The following is a 20539-nucleotide window of genomic DNA, read 5'->3' as shown; positions in this document are numbered from 1 at the left end:
TCGTGTTGTGTTTCTACCACCGTGGTCGAATGTAGCATGCGTTTTTCCCAATCCACAATCGACTAACCCGTGTGCGTGTAGCGTGTGTGTGAGCAAATCTACCCGTTGGTACTAAGGAATGGTGTGAATTTCGGGGCCCTCGTTGACGCTGCTGCTGATCAGCATGATAGCCATTTTGCTTTCTGTCATTATTCCCACTATCTTCGAAGGTTTCTTTCTTTCTTTCTCACGCTACCGTCGTTGACGCTCTACGCACCTCGTCAAAGCGAGGAGAGCGGGGCCGCGACGAGGGAACAAACAAGCAACAAAACGATCGTGAACAAACATACACACTACGTCACTGTAGGCCACGCACAAACACGCACAAGCGAAGTGACAGGATATACTTCAGAATAAATCAGTGCTCCGGTGAACAACATCCTGTCGTCCGTTGTCCTAGATGGACTTTCCCTCGGGTTTCACGGGGACACGGGAAACCTGGTGGTGGTGAAAAACCGACTCGCGAGGGACAAAGAAAAACCCTGAGGCAGTACCCGTTTCTGTCGCGTCCGATAACGTGAAGAAGCAGAAAAATACGGCTCGTACACTTTCTTCTAGTCGCGATCTTATCTATTTCTTGAGCGAGCTTAGATTTGTTGCGCTATCTCTAATTTTCCCTTCCTTCCGTGCAGCCCTAATGGCCTTCGCTCTTTCTGCGTTTTTTATGTGTGTGCTCCCCGTATACCGCCCAAACAACGAAAACCTTGTGCGTTACCGGGGTTTGGAAGAAATCTTACAAAGGAACATATCCTTTTCGGCCATCTTAGTTCACCTTGAGAAAACGCAACCATTTGATTGCATTTGCAACTTCCTTACCAATTTTTGTCTTTTGCAGATTGCTTCTAATTTGTTCTTTCATTGTTATTTTAGGCACTTGCCGTTTTAGTGCCAACAGCGCTTGAACCCAGTGGGTGTCGACTCTGGATACATTCGACGAGTACATCGGTCGCTAGCGTCGCGCCATTCTAGGTCTAAACAGTTGGGTACCGTTCCTTTCCTTTGACAAGTATTACTGTAGTTGCCGCAGGATCGGTTAGTGTTTTTTTTTGTGTCTGTGTGGATGAGTGTTCGTGAAAAATAGTGTTCCCATTGTGTGTAATCGAAACATCCGAAGAACACCCGGTCAAACAATCGTTCAATCTATCCGGCTAAAGAAAAAGGCAACCCCTAGGCTAACCGGAAGAAAAAGGTTCGTGCGGTCCCCGCTTGGGTCGTTGGCGCAGTGAACAGCGTATCCGTCACCTGAATGCACCAACGGTGGTTTACTAACGGTTTCTCGTACGCTAGCAATCTATCAATTGTCGAAGGCAAACGGCGGAAAACTTCCGTAACATCAAGTTTGGAAACATGTTTTTCGGTAAGTCAATCGTCGTAAATTTGCAAATCTGTCCCCCCATCAGTAGGCAATGTTTGGCGATGCACAGTTGACGTGTTTTAAAGCAGGCTATGAGACTTACAAGTTGAGAGTATTTTGTGATGAAGCATACCTCTGCCAGAACCCGCTATTGGAAATAATGGTTTGATTTTGGTGCTTGGTTAAATTTCCTAATTTAAATTTAACAATTTCTTTTCTGTATTTTAGTTCGCGTTTGTGAAGAACCTCTTGGGTGTTAGATGTTTTGATGGACAAGAAAACGATCCAAATGGTTGGTCGGTCTTACACGGAGCGAATGAGGGAGAAGGAGAAAAGATGCTTGATAAAGTTCACCCGTCGGTTCGTCGGGCGATAGGCCAAGAAGGTGGTAGAGGAAAATGATAACGAGAGATAGGACCAGCATTTAACACTGCGCATATTTCGCGTACATAACAGAAGCCGCAGCTTTAAGTTATTCGCCAAATATTTCTACCTAGCTCCAACTAACGGAGGCAGCTAGGATTTGCCCAAGTTGTTTGTAGAAATATGAAACGGTTGATTTAGAGAAGACGCAAGGACGTTCATCTCCCCAGGTCGCCGAGACTCAATGCGTGGGCATGGGTTCAATCCTCCGATGTTTATGGGGGAGGCGTTTAGTTTAGTTGACGGCTGTATGCTGGAGTTTATTAGCTAGAAAGGTGGAGGTTGATAAGAGAAAACAGTACGTGACGCACCAATCTTACATTATCGACGGTGCGCGGGTGGTACCGTTTCCCCAAACCGAAATTCGCGTAAGCGTTGTTCGAATGTGGGTGTTATCGTACAAGTTATCGGAAAGAGTGATGGTATGGCTTTGTTGCGTTGCAGAAATCTGGTTCGCTGGGGATCGTGCACACAAGGTGCTAAATAAGTTTGAGTATTTACATTTTGCATTATCTTTTGATTATTTGTACTAATTTCTAGGACACGCACAGCGCCACCTGTCAGTTAGCTCAAGTACTATCTTCTAGAAGTTCATCGCAAATTACCGCATAGTGGCGCTAGTGTTGCTGTGTCTAGCCAAGACACAGCCGATGGCTGCGTACTTTAGTGTGGTTTTCTACCACAGTTTTGCACAGCCTGAACATGTTTTCAGAATTTATCAGTTCGAATTTTTTTAATATCGTAGGGTCTTCAAGGAAATTCATTAATCATTTCAGTACTAGCACATAGCTGATTTTATTTTCTATGCCTTTCCTAGCCTATTCTGGACCAACACATAACATTGTACGTTTGTATATCGATCCACAGCTCCTAATTTCGGAGAATTGTTCAACGAGAATGATCCTGTCAATTCGCTGAAGAAGATCGCCACTGCCAAGGAAAAGCATGCAAGGTGAGTTTTTAGTTTTGATTTTCATTGAACAGCTTTCAATTTAAAGCAAATGTAAATGACGAATCTTCAAACAACATATGTCAGTTTCGTTACATCCAATTGAGGGACATAAAATTCTAATACGAAGTCATCAGTCTCGACAACACCATTCCTGGGATGTTACGAAAATAAGTTTTAGCATTGTCAGCTGCGAACTAGGCTTGACCCTCCACGGTGCAACAATGTCGTATAGTTTCGAATAGTCGTACTGTCGTATTACTTCCAAAAACCCACCCCCTGCCCACGTCGTGCGCGGCGAAACAGGACTGCCCCACAACAAGGAGCATTTTAAAGATGGACCAGAGTTTGTCGCCGTCAGATAATGCGCTCGAGTGAAGAAGCTCACTCACAAGAAGATACGGCCACCGTCGTCGACCAGCCTCCGCTACGGCGTTCAATTAAAGCAGCTACGGTTGCATATGGGTCCAGCGTCTCGATTCGCGCATCGCATCTCTTCCACGTTCGCCGTGCGTCTCCATTTCTGCACGGCACGTGTTTATCTTGGCAGCCCGCCGAGTGGAGTCGCGTGAAGAGACCGAGATAGAGATATATTAGCTGGTGCATGCCCAAGTGAGACATATACGCTGAAGCGCCGTTGCACCGGCTCCAGGCGAGAAGCAGGCCTTCTGCGACTTTATTTGAATGTATCTCTCGGGTTGGTGGAGGACACTGGGTGGCATGGCGGGCGGGCGGACGAGACGTTGCCAGACCGGAAGCGATTCCCAATTTACCGCGACCGGAGGAGACAATCTTCTCGACGTCTAGACTTGAAGTGTGCGCATATGTGCACACTGTGCTAGCGGAATGCAACGCACTTGGATCTTTTATATTTTCTTATTTTTGCTATGAATTTAACTAAATAAAATTGAATAAATCAACCTTTCAATAATCTTAGACATCAAAGCTCAGTATGTTTCCAATCGCTGGCGCTCGTTCGAGTATCGCGTTGCATCCAAGAAGAAGGAGAATGAAAATCTTTGGTTGCTCGATGGAAGAACGGTGCCGGAGCGAAGGTTTGGTCGGCGTTTGGTCTGGTATGCGTCCCTCCGACTTCTGCTCCTGTCCAGCGTTCGTGGCGGCTGAACGCAGGGACCCTTAAGTGGCCGCATCGTAAAATCGCACGGACGCATTATTCATCGCACATGCACAGAGCCGATGGCCGCGAATACCACCAAAATCGTGTGCGAGCGCGCGCTCGCGGTTCGCTTATTTGATAACAAAAAACCAACCCGTCCGTTCGTTCGTCTGAGGGAGGGGGGAGGAGGGGGGATGCGAATGTTTACGACGAATCTGGTCTGGTCTGGTCTGTTCCGATCCGGTCCGGAGGTGTGCGGGGTTCGGTCTACAGTTTGCGCATTTCATCTCAAATCACCAACGGATGCGTCCGGCGAGGACTCGCCTTGCGCATCGAGGTGTTCCCCCTCCTCCCCTTAAACCCCTCCCTGGCCCTCGGTGAGGATGGATACAAATTCTGGTTATGCGATCGAGTGCAATGGCTGCTCGCTCGTGGCGTGTGTGTGTGTGTGTATGAATGCTCAGACGTTTGGTGGTTTTTGTTTGGTTTTAACTTTCGATTTTGTACGCGATCTGCTCTTGCCGCGCGCCCCTTCCTCCAGAGAAGAAGGTTAGGGGGGTAGCAGCATCCGCCAGCCTCGATACAACCTCACCGCACATACATACATATATATATATATATATAGGCACAAATTCGAATATAATTTTAGCACACTGTCTAGACGAACGTTCATTTTTCGCATTTGTTTTGCAGTCTATTTTCGGTATGCGCGGTGCGCGGCGTCTCGCGTCTGCTGCAAAGGACGAAGTGACGAACCGTAGAGGTGGGGGGAGGGTGAAGCATGGGGGTCGAGGTTTTGCGAGATGGGAACAAATTATTTAGAAAGAGGTGGAGAGCCTGCCACGATCGAGTAAAATGTCACCAAAGCAGAGAAAGAGCTGATCGTTTTGTTAGTTAGTTTTGTTACTTTGTTGAAATGAGTGAATCTCAAATTCATTTACGATAGTAGGTTTGTTTTTTCATTTGTTGCATTATTCGGCCTCGTAGGGTGCATTTTTCGTTAAATTGTAAGCTTATACATTTTGCCAGGCAATTAGATTTCATTTAAACTTCCAAAATCAACTTGGCTTTAGGTTTTTGTCCTTTTCCTTCGAATGACTTTTGCGGCCTAACTGTAACATTATATGGTTTCTTTTTGTACTGTTTTATGCTTTTGTTCATTCTTTTGTTGTAATAGTTTGGTTCTCTTTTTTGTTTCTTGGTAAGCGTGTCGCAACCGTCTTGGTTTTATAAACTCTTCTGCATACCGGAGTTGTTATACTAGCAGTATGATCATGAGCTGTTGTTGTATTGAACAACGTTACAAAGTTGCAGCAGTATGAAATTTGGATGAAACAAAAACCATGCATCGTCAGTCACCCGTCATGATGTCAGTTTTATTTAGCGACAGTTTTCCGGGTCGCAAACAATGTCATGCGAATTTTGACATACAAAACGAAAGGCAAATGAAAAGGAGAAGGTCGTGCTCTAGAACACTTACCTTTGGACGACTCAATGAAAGGTGGCAATCCTGTGTTCAGTTCCTTGGACGTTTTGCTCGGGAAGATAGTGGTCCAGTGCAGTGTCGGAAGGAAAAACCATGGAAAATGTTCATACACGGGTGCTGCCCCGCGACAGTCGGTGATGGCGAACGACCAAAACGGCGACGGATGATTTCGCTAGATAGAACAAGAGAGAGAGAGAGAGAACGAGAGTGAAAAATGGTTACAAAGAGGGAAGGGAGGGAAAGGCAGGACGAAAGGAAACCAGACGAGGTCGACGGACGATGGCCGCTTTCGACGACGCGCTCCCGACCTACTTCAATGTGTCTGGCAATTCCCGGTTTTTTTTTCGCCAGCCTCCCCTAAACTGCCGCACGCCGTCTCCTCCGGGTTGCTAAATTGGCTCGGCTTCACCCGCATTCATACACACACACACACAAACACACGTACTCACACATGCATGCAGCTACTGGGAAGGGCACGCATTTTCCCGTTTCCCACAACTCTTGCCCTAAACGCGAGACCAGGACGGGGGGATGTCACAACACACAATGACAATGACGGCTTCGGCCGCGTTTTTTTTTTCTCGAGCCGTGTGCCTCCTGCTCGCCCTAATGAGCGCACATTTATGCACAGGCACCGGCGGCACCACGGCGCACCAACACAAGCGTTGGAAAAGCGGGCGACATATTGGAAACCGCTAAAATTGCAAATGTGAGAACACGGGAGTTCCCAAACGTCCGATTGCAGGGAACGCCGGCTAAAGATGTTTCCTATTTTTCCATTCGCTCTCCCGGCGGCCTGGCCCTGGTGGTAAACTCGTTTTTCCTTGGCCTCGCCAGCGGTGGAAATTCCCGCGTAAAAGAAGCACGTATTGAGGTTTGGAAGGGGACGAATGAATATTTGCAAAAATGGCACTATTGTACTTCCCGTTCCGCAGACCGTTCGCAAAGGACACTTGTAGGGGGAAGGGTAGGAAAGCCGGAGTGGGAATGCTCCCTGCCTTTGTCCCCCCCTCCTTCTTCCGGCTGCCAAAGGCTAAAGGGGTACCTTAATATTGCATCGTCGGAGATGTCATTTTTCTGCATCCACCCGAAGAGGAGAGCATCAAACCTGCTTCTAAAGGCTGGAGAAATCGTTGGAAAGCGGGAATGCTGGTTTCATTTCTATTCCGGCAAATCCAGCTGATACCGATAGACCTTCTCGCCACTGGGGGAACACCACTTCCGGGCGCATCCATCCGGAAAATGGAAGCAAGGGTGTGTGTGTGTGTGCATCACCTTATCCCCTACGACGGGCACTAGGTTGGGATTTCGAGTGTAACAAAATGTGCTGCCCTGCTGCTGCGCGGGGTGTGGGGAGAAAGAGAGAGAGAGCGAGAGAGGTGGCTTCGACCGGCTGTAGAAGGGTGTGTGTCGTCTGGGGTCGAGCACAATTATAATCAAATTTATTTGGGCTTAGCAGTGCGCCCTCCGCGTCCCCTGTTCCCTGCCCGGTCGCTCTCACCTCGTTTTGCATGTCGGCGGGAAAATTGTAAAGCCTACCTACGGGTTTTTCCTCGGGCCTGTTTTTTAATTTGCTGCTGCACCGTCAACCTTCGCCCGTGCGTGCATGCGTGTGTGTGTGTTTTTGTCCTTAACCCCTTTTTTTGCGTTGATAGGCGGCGAGACGACGAGTCCTTGCGGCCAGACGGCTACGTTAATGTTTACGTGTTACTGCTGATCCCGCCGATCCTGGAAGGGTTGGAAACTGGTCGGGAAAAGGTTTTGCTGATGCTGATCGCTCATTCCTTTCCTATCACGGCACGCGGTGGCATTTTTTCCCGCCGGCCTCGGTCAGTGGACTTTGGCAATTAAATATTGAGGGTCGCTGCACTTATGCGCACCGCATCGTAACGCGAGGCAAAAGGCTTGTGGTAATTTCCATTTTCTAGCGAATGACTATGGTATCTAGAGAAATGTTTGTTCCATTTCAGTAATTAGTCTCATTTAAACTATACAAAACAAGAATAACTGATCGATTTCATGTCACGTTAGAGAAATTTTAGATATATCTGTAGGTTATTGAATAACGTACAATTATATTTGATTTTAAACTGTATTTGTTTTTCGACTAAGAACAGCAATTCTCGACTTATTTTGTGTCTAAGAACATGTTTGATTATGTTTTAAAACACAATCTGAATTGCACGGAACGATTGTGTCGTTCAATTTTTACGAAATGCAATTACAAACAGTTACTAATATTATGCTTTAGTTTGGATTACAATAATTGAGTTGACGAAAAGCATTATAAAAACGAAACACTATTGAAAAGTTGTAAGATGCTATTAGATTTAAAAAAATAATAATAATAAAGCTAACATCATATTATTTGCGTGAGGGAACAGACGTATCCGTTTTGTTAGATCAAACTATTTTTTTAATTTGTCTTGTTGAGTAACAGGTGGGTACATAGATTGTTGTCCTAACCATGAACACATTTTTTTTGTCTCTTTTGAGGGAAATATTTTTCCCATCTACAAAACTCGTTACTGTTTGTTCAACTATTATCAAAACGATACTTTTGAAACGAAACATCAAAGAAAACATTATGTCAAAAGGGCTCAAATGACTTTCTGAACGAATAAACAAAAAAGAACTATTAAAATTAATTACCCAAAAACCAAACCATTCGTGCGTTCAACCAACAACAAAAACTTAGATTTGGCAAGTTGATGAATTTATTATTTTTTTCATAGAAACGGCTAAGATCTGTTTTTCAGAATTTTTATCATGTAATTTGTAGCGGAAAGCAAATAAAAGAAATTCCGATATCATACTGGTCATTTATTTACTTTTATGGTTTATAGGGTAAAATATTTTCCATGAAATTATAAAAAACCTACACATACTGCTAGGGTTTTCTGGTGATATTATCTTATTTTACACCCCAAATAGCCAAAATATTGTGTTGTATTGCCAATTTTAGGCTTGAATAGCTTACGGTTGTGAAAGGGTTAACGGTCATTTTAAAAATATTTTTTTTTAGCTTCAAAATAAGCCTCTGTTTGAGCGATTGGAGAAAAATTTCTTCGCAGCAAGCATTCTTTTCAGGTCTGCAAACAGAAAATAGTCTCTGGGGGCCAGATCTGGCGAATACAGTGGATGGGGTAGCAATTCGAATCCCAATTCGTGGCGTTTCGCCATCGTTTTCAATGATTTGTGACATAGTGCTGCTGATCGAATGTGAGCTCACGCGGCACTTTGCACACAGTTTTCGCATGTGCAAAATTTCATGAATCATATGATGCACACTTTCCTTAAATATCACAAGAGCATCTGCTATCTCGATCAAACGGTTATCTAAAACCATTTTAAGGACCTTTTTAACATTTTCTTGCGAAACAACCAATACTTAATTGTTGAACAAAACCAATACTTTATTGTTGAAGGTAATGAAGAAGAATCCGGGTAACACTTATCAAGCCATTTTTTGGTTTTAACAGTGTTTTTCCCAACAAAAAGCGGGGATCAGATCAGCACACGAAATCCGTTATTATCCATGTTTTGCAATATAGCGGATATGGCTCCACGCAAAACGATATATCTCGTAATCTAATCATCTGATAGCTGTCAAACTTTGAAATACATGTTTTCAAGGCCGGACAAAACTGGTAGAAATTTTAAATTTAATTTTTGGCGTTCTATACATAAGGACAATAGCATATCTACCCACCTGTTATATACACGCATTAAAAACAGTATCTAAAAAGTACAATTTAAACAATTGTTTTAATGCTTATGGTTGGGTATAGCTTTAGTTTTTGCAAAGACGGAGTTATGAACGCGCCAATGCGGTATTTAATAAATGCGTTTGTTTCAATCCTTAGCTCTAAAACTGGAATTTTCTATCGTGATCGAAGAAGTTATGAAACTTCAAATGAAACATTAAATTGGTGGTGTAAATGGTTGAAATGGACATTTCTTATTTGACAAAGATAGGGTTTTGGTTTGTATCACTTTTGGAAAATATCGTTTTGTCAGTAAACAATAATCAGTAACCGTTATTTTTTAAGGGCAACAGTTTGACATTTTTTTTAAATCACCAAACATAGTGCGAACGATACACGAATTACTTTCACCCACTTTTGAAGCACGTTTCGCTGAAAGGTTAAGCGACATTAAGTGTAACTTTTCCGACAAAAAAGAGTGGTTGTTTTGCAGCAAAACCAACCGAAAACGATGGTGTGTGACTTTCGGAGCCATTTGGATGATCTGTGTTTCGTTCGTGCCGATGCAACTCAAACGGGAATCGGCAGGCGGTTCGCAGTGACAGTGCAGGTACCTCGCCCATTTCCCGCGCCCGTTCTCCCACCCAACCGAGCCGATACCCAATTATTGGGTTTAATTTATTTTGAATAATAAAATTAAAAATGCTGTCCCCGGGGCTCTTGCTCTCACCGTTAACGGACGCAAACGATCGGTGGAAATGCATTTGCGCCAACTGTGTGTGTGTGTGTGTTGTGCAGGGCGAAAGGACGAGGCGGACTTGGTACGCGGGTTGGGGGACGAAATGGAATAACATAAAATAAAACACAACATTCGAAGTTGTAAACCGCACTCGGAACGATCGAGAGCTAGCGACCCGTTTTTGTGTGTGTTTATCAGCGAGTCAAACCCTGAACATCCAAAGGACTGGGGTGGAGAGAAATTGGTCGAAAATTATGTGTGTATAATTGTGGCATTACAAGCATAAAAAGGCATCATAAAAGTGGAATTTTATCCTCCCCCCTCCACCACCACCGCTCGGGAGCGATGGATCCGCTGTTGTTTCCCTTTCTAATGGGTGCATTCCGACGCGTGCATTTTGAAGGTGCGCCAGAGTTCGAAGGAACTGTCCGACCGTCAACCCCCCTTTCCCAATCGGGTTCCGGGCATATGTGGCCCGGGACGGATCGGGCTTTTTCCCCGCGGATGTACGGGAGGGGCATTTTCATTTTTATGTGTTGTTTATTTGCTCTTTACTGCCGCCGCCGTCGAACGCGATCTGTTGATCGCGAATGGCCGAAAAGGTGTGTCCTCGAACGATGCCTTCCGCCCTGCTTTTCGGTGTCTTCATTACACTAAGCCACACTGTGTTTGATGGCGTTTGAAATGCACATCCAGGCATATCCATTCGCGTTTCCAAACGCAGCGCCGCAGAGAGGGAGCCCGTTGTGGTGCTGACAGTTGTCAAGTTTAACAAATTGTAACGGTCATTAGCCGTAGTTTTGGGAGTTAAATTGGATGAACGATGGAGACAACTGTCCCGGCCGGCGAAGCAAGCAGGCCCCCTCGACGGAAGGCGGATGGAAGCCGGTAGAAGCAAACAATTAGAGAAAGAAATGTCAACGGCGAAGAAAATGGGGATCGATTAGACGATGCAACAAGCCCCGAAACACACTCGGAATGTTTCGCGCCCCAGACATACGTTCAGTTCACCCCTGGTTCTGGTCTTCAAAGTCGTTTGTGTCGGGTTGGAATAACCTTTTCGGCCAATCCAGCTCTCTTCCCTCTCCCCCCCTCCAACCGGGTGTTAGATCGATATCGCGATCATTTCGAGCCTGTCAGCAGCAGACGGCCAGGACGAATGGCGTTATCCTTGATCGGTAAAAATGTGCGGTTCCTTTCGATTTACGGTCCACAGATGGCCATGATGAGCACGTGCCCCCCTCCCCCTCCCGTGCACCAATTGAGGTGAATGCTTTCACTTGTTCAAACTTTTCGAATTTCGAGAGCGAATCCTCTTGCAACCAGAGGCTCCTCGAGCAGGCCAAAGGGTGGCTTTTAATTAATCAAAAGATTCCAAGGCAGCACATATCTTCACAGCTGCCAGCCGTACCTGATAACTTTGCCTCGGTTCGGTACGCAGCCACCTGCTGCCGTACGATGGTTTGACATGGCATGGCTTTCCTGCGTGCGTCTGTCGATGCAACATTAATCGATCGACTTGGTTCGCGTGTCTTGTTTATTTGCACTGCTCGATGCTTATCAATTGAAAACATCCTTTAAGTCAAATCAACAGTTTTTATCCTTTAAGTAGGTTTTAATACGGTAGCACCACTTGTGGTTGGTTTCTTATCATCAAAATGTTGTTTATGGCATATGAAAATGGGTGGTAATTGAACTCGTTCGTTTCATCGATAAACTCATTGTACTGTTTTTTTTTATCTCACCCTTTCATTTGTTTTTCTTCACTGTGTTCACTTGCTATTCGAAATGTCATTAACTCGATCTTTTGATTGGTTGTTAATAACTTCTTCGTATGTTGTTTCCATTTTATGGTTTTTAGTATGGGATATTTTTTTTTGCAGTTTCCAAGGGTTTTTTTGGTATCTTGCTAGCCTAATTTTGTTCATCAAAGTTTTACAGCTGTTTCAATTTTATAATAACAATAATTGGGCACTTTCTTAGGGTGTAATTATGTTTGTAAATAGATACTACTAAACATGCCTGCTTTTTGATTACTAATGTGTTGTTTATCTATTTTTTCGAGTTTCGCATGTCATTGTTGGGTGTTACAGTTTTAATTTTCGGAATACCTTATTATTTAATTGATAGTTAGAGATGTGTAATTCTGACTCAGAGTTATGAATCTGAAAGATTCTTTACATCATTTTAGAGATCCATAAATATTTAAATGGAAGATTCAAGAATCCCAAAAAATCATCAAAATTCGTGTAAGATCCATGAAAAATTCATGAAGATGTATTAAGGTTTCGTAAGATTAATCAACATTTAAAGATTCGAATCCCAAGATTAAAAGTGAAAGATTCATACGAATGAATCTCGCCTAAAGGTTCATTAGGCACAACACTAATTTTAATATTTCTTTGGACTTCTTGTGTCACGATTAAGCAGGAACGAATGTGGTGTGTTTTGTACTACTTAGCGCAATAGCTTTCACAAACAAAACATTAAATTAAGCCATCCGGTCAAAACTATCCTTTTATCGCAAACACCACACTACTATTTGCAATGGCTGCACAACCTTGAGCCTTACGACATGAGTAATGTCAACGTATTTCACGGCAAATGGGCCGTTTCTGCCAATTAATGGTTGAAAACGAAAATTAATGATGCCCACCGCAACCACACCGCGCCGGCCCGGAAGCAAGCCATCGGACGCTCGCGCAGGATTCGTCCTTTTGGTGGAAGGAGCCGGCCGCAAACCCGGGTGTAGGAAAATACGGTGCATCGAAAGGCTCATCCATCATCCATCAGCCGGAGGACGTGCCTCGTCTCGGCCAGCAAAAGGACGGTGTGTGATATGCTGGTAGTGTCGTTGCTGAACAGATTTTCTCCTGTCGGTGGTCGTTTCCCATTTTCCCTGCTGTCTTTTTTCCCCTTTTTGCACACCACACCACGTCGTATGCACCACGTCCCACGCCCACATTGACACCCCACCGTTGTCCCTGCTTCGGTGATTTTTCTTCCCTTTTTTTCTTGATTCACTTCAGCCTAGCATGGGGAGAGAGAGAGCCACTTTCAACCACCAATCAGCCGGCAAAAATGAGAAATTGATCATCTTTTCATGGGTAACAGATGTGCGCTGGATGCAGGCACAAACACGCACACATGCGGGGTTGCATAGGTGCATCATCGGTCTGGATGGTGTTGCTGGTGGGGCGCGCGCATGTCTCAGAAGGGGTGACAGGGGTTGAGGGTTGGTCCTTTGTCACCGTCCGTACTGTAGGGGGAAAAAGGCTCGTCCTTCTCGATGAAAACTGCACATCCAACACGCTTCCGATGTCGCTCGGATGTGATGGTTGGAACGTGGAGCGTGGCGGAGGAGAGCGCGTTGGGATGGCTTGCAAATTGCTGCTGCACCGCAAAGGGCCTCGAACGTTCTTGTTGATACATACGCGCGTCTCAAGATGCACGACACGGGCTCATTAATTTTCCCTGAATGCTAGAATAATCAGAGGCCACGCAGCGCCTTTTCCCTGCGAGAAGGAAGTAGAGCCATTTTTTAAATAATACAATTTCAAATATCATTCATGAAACTGATATAAAATTCGACTTTTACATATAATCTATTCTTCAAAGTAAAGACTAGTAGCATCCAGGATAGAGAAGAATCGACCGAAATGCTACTTTGGCGACTTGCAAGCAGCTTTCTATGCAAATCGAAAATGTCTTATGCCATGTACAATTTACCTGGCCAGCCAAGTTAACGTTATCCCTGGAAATAAGGACCTCATATAGGGTATCAATTCCATCAGCTGCTATTTTGATGAGCTTCCCTGCTACCCAGCCGGCTCCCCATGGCTTCATACGCCAAGGACAACGAAGCGTGTACGTGTTGATTACGAAAGCCACCCGAGAAGCTCATCCCGTATGTCTATCCCATGGACGAGCGTGTTGCAAGATTGATATTTTTAAATTACCCCACCATCCTCCCTGTGTTTCATCGGTTAAATATCTTGATACCGACGTAATTGGATAAAAAATTAGCCTCAATTGAAAAGCGCTTTCCTGTCGGGTACCGGGGAATTTCCCCCTCGGAGAAATTGATGGTAGTTTGGGGGTGGTGTGTTTTCCAAGATGTCAATTTTCTCCCTTCCCTTACCTCCCGGTTAATGGTACCCCTTATTAGAGAATATGATTGAATTTAGGATTGAATCCTTTAGACGCTCCACATTCGCAGAGAAAAGCATGTAAGAAGAATTTTTTAGCTCTTGGAGAAGCAATTTTTCGATTACTCTGTAGTTACACACTGACAGTGTTTTCTTTTTTCTTTTAATTATGTGGATGCATTTTATTGCATAGACTTCCCTCATTTTTCAGGTAGTCGCTTCGCGTAAACTTTGCTTTATCTTGAATTTCTGTTTGAACTAATTTTTCTTTTTCGTTTGCTTACATTTGTCTTTCTTCTTTTTGCTTAATTTGCAATATTTTCTTTCGCTATTTTTTGTTTTTCTTATAAGTAGTAATACAATTGAAACTAAAGGTGTCCATGTAGGTTTCTGATTAACACATTGACGTCCGCACAATTCTTGGTGTCATAACGCTTTACCCCTTTATCTGGCCGCCCTGTTTATGCTCTCTCTTTTTTTCTATATTAGAATTTACGTACAGCAAAACGCCCTGTGAAATTTATTAAATTAAATTTGATGTTTGTTTACATCCCGTATAATGTGGTGGGTGACAGCGTTGACAGCACACCAAAATGATGTGATCGGATGAAAACCGATACGGCTTTTGACCCAGTATGGAGTCTCCGGACGGCAAAAAAAAGGTTTTTTGATTTACGATGTGATGTTTTGTACTTTGGTTATCGCTATTATTTTCTCCAAATGATCTTCGTTCGTGCTTGTTTGATACATTGGATTTCCTATTGTTTTTGTTTTTGATTTGTTCTTTTTTCCCTGAAACTATCCACTGAAGTTTCAATTAAAATAGTCTACTGATCCTTGTGTTGTACATGTTTAAAAATGTACCAACCACCGGTGTCATACTCGCGTCTTCTGTTTTAAAACAGAGTGATACAGTGCGACAGAACCTGTAGCTGAGTGTTTGTGTGACGTGTGCGTCAGTTGTCAGCCACTGCTAATCTATTCCGTGTGTCATCGCGCTTCCGGATGTCGATTTGTTTCCGTAAAATGTCACCTCCACCAACCATCTGTCCCAGTAAAGGCCGATGGAAGTGTCCCGCCGTAGCTCTGTTAAGAACGGGGCAGAGTGTCAGAGCCACTCACCAACCGGATGGTGGCATCCTGGGCAATGTCGCGGGATAAAATGCGTGTGTCACCTTTTTTTTCTTCTGTGAACTCGTAACGTTTCGATGGAAAAAGGAACACGTTTTTCAAACCAGTTCGAACTCGCGTACAACTACCCGGCAATATGGCCTAGAGTGTGAGGGCTAGGGGAAAGGGGAACAAAACCAAGCCCAAGCCAAGCCAATGAGCCGATTGATGAGCTTTCCAGAGCTCGAGGCTCGATCGGAAAAGCAAACTGCGGTTTTGAACCGGCTGGAAGGATCTCACCAAGGCTCGCCAGGACACGGGCACGCATACAGTCATTCTAGAAACCTCGCACGCATACACACACACACACACACGTATATAGCATGGAGATTTTTTTTTTTTTTTTTTTTTTTTTTTTTTTTTATTTAAGAGATTTTGCGCCTTAACGGCGACATTCATCTCTATCTTAAATTAAAGTTACATATTAGGGAAATGTTTGGAATCATGGGATAGTTTAAGGAAAGGAATGGGTGGGGAGGGGAACAATATTGCCTTAATTTAAATTTAAGACTAGGTTTGTTTTTCATTTTTATTTATTCTTTCCTTTCTGTTAAATTTCTTTATATATTTTAATTTCTTTCAAAAATTTTATGATGTTGTCTTCGCTTGTGGGGTCGTTGCTGAGAGCGGATTCTAGGTTTAGTGGGATGTTGAATTGCTGTCTGGCTGTAGTATGGGCTCTGCATTCAACTATGATATGATTGACGGTGAGCTGGCATCCACAGGTGATGCACATTGGTGGTGGGCTGTTCTTCGTGAAAAGGTAGCTATGAGTCAGTCGGGTGTGTCCTATTCTGATGCGGGTGAGGATCCGTTGGTCGCGTGGTTTCGGTGTGTCATTCCATGGTAGTGTGGTTGGTTTGATGCTGTGAAGTTTGGCGTCGATGAGCGATCTCCATTTGCGTTCCCAAGATGAGCGTACTTCGTCTTGGGCCCAGCGAAGGAGGTCTCTCTTTGGGAAGGGTGTCTCGATGGTGACCGGTTTCGCTCGACCTTCGTTCGCCAATCGGTCGGCGGCTTCGTTTCCAGCGATTCCCATGTGACTCGGTATCCAGCAAAGGGTGATGTTCCGAGTGTCTAGGTGTTCGTCAATGGATTGTATGTAGGGATGTCTTGATGTTCCTTTTTCTATTGCTTGAAGTGCGCTTGCGGAATCTGTAAATATAACGTTAGGTTTGTTGTCTATTGTGGCCTCATCGGCCGCTATTAGGAGGGCTAAAGCTTCTGCGGAAAAAATTGATAGATTATTATTGAGTTTAAGACTGCTGGATGTGGTTTCCGAGTATATTCCACATCCGGTTTCATTCGCTTGAACGGAACCGTCTGTGTAGATGTGGTGATGTGTTTTGTACTTGCCATTGATGAGCTGCTGGAAGAGTTGTTGAGCAATGGTGGGGTTGTAGTTGTCCTTTTTAATGTCTTTCATTGTCCAGTCTATGTTGGGTTTTGTTGCGTTCCAGGGTCTGTCTTTGAGTCTGTTTAGTTTTTCTATTTCTAAGAGTTCTTTGGTGGTAATTTGTTTGAAGAGGGTTTTGGTTCTGTTGGTGAGGGGATGAGCTGGGAAATTTTTCTCGTTGAGTCGTGCTTGTGCTGATACTAGTCTATTGAGTAAGGTGTGACTGAAAGGGAGCTGTCCGGATTCGCAGATTAATGAAGATATGGGACTGGTGCGGAAAGCTCCTGAGATTTGTCTCAGGGCCTGGTTGTAAATTTTCTCTACTTTGGTTTGGATGTTAGGGCCGCCTCTAGAGTAGAGTTCGGCGCCAAATAGTATTTTCGGAACAAGCCAGCCGTTCATGACCTTCAGCAGGGTTTCGCGAGAAGCTCGCTTTTTACCGCAGCCAAGATACTTGAACAGCTGTAGTTTGTTTTTGGTGGAAGATTGGAGATATTGAGTGTGTGGTATGAAGCTAAGAGTTGAGTCAATGACTACTCCTAGAATTTTGGTTTTTGTTACGTTAGGAATTCTGGAGTTATTGATGTATAGTGGTTTTGAGCGGCGGGCAGAAAATTGGGAAAAACAGATGATTTTGCTTTTCTCAGGGGAAATGTCGTAGCCCGTGAAGCGGGACCACTGTTGTAATTTGTCGAGTCCTTTCTGAAGAGATTGTTGTGTTTGTTTCGGTGTTGAGCCGGTAGCTATCAGAAGGATATCATCGGCGTATATGAGTGGCGTGATGTTTTCTGGGAGTGAGTTTATAAGTGTCTGTGTTGTGATGTTGAATAGTGTAGGGGAGAGAATGGCGCCTTGAGGGACACCATTTTCTAACTGTCTTACTGATGATCGGGTGTTTCCTATTATTGTCTGAAAGGTTCGGTCTGAGAGAAAGCTGGAGATGAAGGAAGCAAGGTTTCCTCCGATGCCCCAGCGCGATAACTGATCTAAGATCGGGTATCTCCATGCTCGATCAAAAGCCTTGGAGATGTCTATTGTTGCACAGGAGATTTGTTCGTTTTTAGAAAAAGATTTCTGGATTATTGTTTCTAATGAGGCGAAATAGGATTCTGTACCGCGCCCTGCACGATAAGCGTGCTGAGCGTCGCTGAGCAGGTTTTGGCTTTCGAGAATGTAAACCAAACGACGATTTACCATTCTCTCTAGCACTTTTCCTACGCAGTTTAAGAGTGATATGGGGCGATAGTTTGTTGCTTCGTGTGGGTTTTTGTCTGGTTTGGGTATGGGGACTATTAAGCTATTTTTCCAGTTCGAGGGTATATTGCCAGTGTGCCAGATGTCGTTGTATATGGATAAGAGGGTCAGTTTTCCTGAATGGGGTAGATTTTGAAGCAGTGGGTAGCCGATGTCATCCGGTCCTGCAGACTTCCCTTTGCACTTGTAGAGTGCCCAGGTAAGTTCTGCAGCGTCGAAAGGTTTGTTGTAGGGAGCGTTCGTTTGGGTAGGAAAATTGATTTCGTGGAGTTCTGCTGTCTGTTTGGTCCTTTGGAATGGGATTGAGTATTGTTGGGTAGACGAGGTATTGTAAAAATGTTCGTTGAAAGTTTCTGCTATTACTGCTGGGTCTGTGGTGTACGTGTTATTCAGGTAAAGGATTGGTTTGGGTTTTTTGTAAGTTCCGTTGAGGAGAGAAACCCGTTGCCACATTTCTTGACAGGTCATGTCTGGGTTTATTTCTTCAACGAAACGTCCTCTAGAGTCTTCTTTTGCCTTTTCTGTGATTATTTTTGCATGTTTGTTGGCTGTCCGATATGTTTCTGCTAAAGCAAGGATTTGAGGGGTTGTTGGAGGGTTGTTTTTGGTTGCTCGGCGGAGCATCCTTAGGGCTTTTCTACGGGATTTTATGGCTTGGGCTACGTCCGCGTTCCACCAGGGGTTGCGTCGTTTTCTTGGTTTGTTGGAACTTTGGGGAATGAATCTATTTGCTGTTTGTTGAATAAGGTTTGTAAATTGTTCTGCTGTCCAGTTTTGTTGATAAGTTGTGCAAAAGTCTATTTCCTTTTGGTAACCAATCCAGTCGGCTTGTTGATATATGTACTTTGGGCGAAGTTGGGATTCGAGCATGGAGATTGAACGTTGTACGACTTCTTCCTCGATCCCTTTCACTCTGCACCCCTCTACTCTGGAGATATTTACTTGAGGTTTTAAAACAGCTTGCTCGTCGTCGAGTCCTAGGAGGAGGGGGTAGAGACTCGCAGTGGTGATGGTGGTGAGGACACGGGGTCGGGTTCGAGGCATAGTGGCGTAGTGCAGACTGGTGAGGTAAGGGGAAGACAGAGGAATCCTGCTGGAACCGACGAAGGACGACGTGCAAAGGGACGCCGAAACAAGCCGGCACGCAGATGTTGTTGTGCGGACGGACGGACGGACGGACGGACGGATGGATGGATGGATGGATGGATGGATGGATTACAACACATCGTTTCGTGTTTTTATTGGATGCCCTCGTTCCCGCCATTGCCCCTCCATCGCTCTCTGCTCGATCCCGTTCCGATCCAGCTGCCGCTCGATTCCGGTGCAGTCGCGATGCATTCTGGCCGTGTGGACTTGTGCACTTTCGGACAACATTTAGTTGGAGTCTAACTTGTTTCAAATCTTCTTCAAATTTAGTCGTACACTTTTATTTCCTTTCCTTTTTTTAATAAACGGTGGGTTTTTCTTCATGTCCTCCCGTTTTTCGCGCCGTAAAAGGACTCCGACAAGGCGTAATTGAGAGGCGCACACGCATATTTGCGCTCCACACCCGGTAATGATGGCTCATTTATTGTCAATGCAAATGTGAGGCTTGCCCTCTCGGGTTTTGCCACCCCGCCTCTTCCCGCGGCCACTTGCGGCCGATTTAAAGGGATAAACGGTGGTGTGGCGCGGTGTTGGCAGCAATGATGAAGGTGTAGCATTGCTTTTCGCCACCGTTCTACTTCTGTTTTATGTTTTATGCTTTATGTTGCCTCTTATCGGCACACCTTGCGGGATGCCATTTAATTGCGCGCCCAGTTTTGCAGCAAAACTGTTGCGATTAACCAAAATGAGGCTTTTACGAAGCGGCCGATTAGCGTCGTTGTAATTTCGGAAGCGTTTGCTTTCGCCTGCTGCAGGATGCCATTTTTGTTTCCGATTTTCAACCGTTCTAGAAACGAGACTTACATACATTACAAAAAACTACTTTCGTATTTTATTGTATCGAAGTACAAAATCATCCTCAAATATTTCGGTTTTATGTTTACACTTCCGGTGCATTTTTCATGGCTAATTATTAAAAAGCAAACAAAACCCGGTACGAACAATCTATATTGCGTTTTCCAATTTGCAGTGCAGCATTAGTCATTATTTATCGGTTTCGGGTTGGTCGTTTATTCGATTTCATTTATATCCAATTAATCGGTTATTAAATACGAGGTACTATAGGTGTGCGCGCTTGTGTGTGTGTGTTTTATAAATGCATTGCATAAATTAGCAGCTGAGAGCGATCGATAATAATCGCATTAATAAAGGTCGACCGTTTTAGGATCGCTTCGCCGAAGGAACAAATGACAGTACGATTGGGTTCGTCGACTATGGTGGGTTTCAATTTGATATCCTTCTTTTAATTTAATGTCATACTTTTCAACCCCCCCGGGAAGGGAAGGGGTGATCCCTAAGCGAATGATTGGTGAAAGTGGCACTACTATCGCCCGGATGTGTGTTTGCGTTGCATAAATTAGAAATAGATTTCACAACACACACACACACACATACATCCCACCCGTAAAAGCCATCTCCTTTTCCAGCGTTCCGCAAAACGCTTTTGCAAAAACACCACGGTTGCGGAGGAAAACAAAAATATATATCACAACATCACATGTGCGTACCCTCGCCCTCCGGAAAACCGGTGCGTTCTTCCGGCGGAACTAGCGGTACAACACACACTCACATCCTCCCCTTTCCACGCGGCATCATCGTGTGCGAACCGGG

The sequence above is a fragment of the Anopheles ziemanni genome, chromosome 2, assembly GCF_943734765.1.
Source record: "Anopheles ziemanni chromosome 2, idAnoZiCoDA_A2_x.2, whole genome shotgun sequence".
NCBI lineage: Eukaryota > Metazoa > Arthropoda > Insecta > Diptera > Culicidae > Anopheles > Anopheles ziemanni.
Note: the sequence above shows the minus strand (reverse complement) of the source record.